Source organism: Elephantulus edwardii, unplaced genomic scaffold (genome assembly GCF_000299155.1).
Source record: "Elephantulus edwardii isolate Elephantulus edwardi_28Jun2011 unplaced genomic scaffold, EleEdw1.0 scaffold00100, whole genome shotgun sequence".
Taxonomy (NCBI): Eukaryota; Metazoa; Chordata; class Mammalia; order Macroscelidea; family Macroscelididae; genus Elephantulus; species Elephantulus edwardii.
Window position 1 is genome coordinate 8,637,472 of NW_006399850.1, and position 1,383 is coordinate 8,638,854.

The following is a 1,383-nucleotide window of genomic DNA, read 5'->3' on the forward strand; positions in this document are numbered from 1 at the left end:
ATTCAGTGACTGGGATAATTGGGATGGGAGTGTCAGAGGCAGTGCGATTGGCACAGGACAGAGTGGAGTTTAGGGCTGTTGTACATAGGGTCACTGTGAGTCGCAGGCAACTCGATGGCACATAACAACAACAACAACAACAATCTTGTATCTGTCTGTTTTGCTAATTATTTAACCATGCTGAATCTTTTGGGTTTTCTTAGTACACTACTAAATCATCTGCATTTAGTGACAGGTTTACCTCCTTTTTGCCAAATTGGATGCCTCTTATTTCTTTCTCTTATCTCATTGTTCTTGATGAGACTTGCAATACAATATTGAATAAGAGTGATGATAGTGGGCATCCTTGCCTACTGATTATTTTCAAAGAGAATGCATTTAATGTATATTGAGAACAATATTGGATCTTGGTTTTATGCACATACCTCTAACTATGTTGAGGAAATTATCTTTTATTCCTATTTGGTTGAGTGTTTTAATTAGGAAAGGATGTTAGAGTTTATCAGATATATTTTCTGCATCAATGATAGGATCATGTGACTTTTGTTGTTTGCTTTGTTAATGTGATGAATTGCGTTAACTATTTTTCTCATGTGAACTATCCTTTACATGCTTATTTTTAGTTCTACTTGGTTATGATTTTTTTTAGTAACTAGTAGGATTCTATTGGTCAGGGTTTTGTTGAGAATTTTTGCTTCAATATTCTTGAGAGATATTGGTTCATAGTTTTCTATTTTGTTGGTGTCTTTATCTGACTTTGGTATCAGGCATATTTTTGCTTCATCTCCTTCATATTTGATAACAAGTTTCATATTATGCTCCCAATTTCACTCTAGAAAATCAATGCTGAGAGATATATCTTCTGTTTTACTACTTTTGTGTTTCATTTCTTCAAATTTGCTCCTCTGTCCCTCCAGCATTTTCACACCTTCTGAAAGGCTGGTCTTAATATTTTCGATTGCTATTTCTTATTTTTCTAGAGTTTCTAATGCTTTATTATTTCTATCTGCTTTGTTTTGTATTGTTTTCTTTTTAACATTTTTAGGCTTCTGCTTGTAGATTCCTGAAATCCCTCAAGGTTTTCTTTCACCCACTAAAAATACTCAACTATTGTTCCTTTGAATTTTGTGGCAGAAAATTCAATCAGACTTTCACCTTTAGTAAATCCACTGATTCTGTGTTTTGATAATTTTGGGGGTAGTATCTTGCTTTGGTTTTGTGTGATGTTAGAGGTAGTCAGCTTCTTTCTTTTCATTGCTGCAATGAGTTTGGCTTGCCTAGAGTCTTCACAGATCTTGGATTTTGAACCCATGTCTGGGAAGTTCACTGCTCCAGAGGTGGTTGTTAAGTTTTTAAGTGCTGTCGAGTCATAGACGACTAATA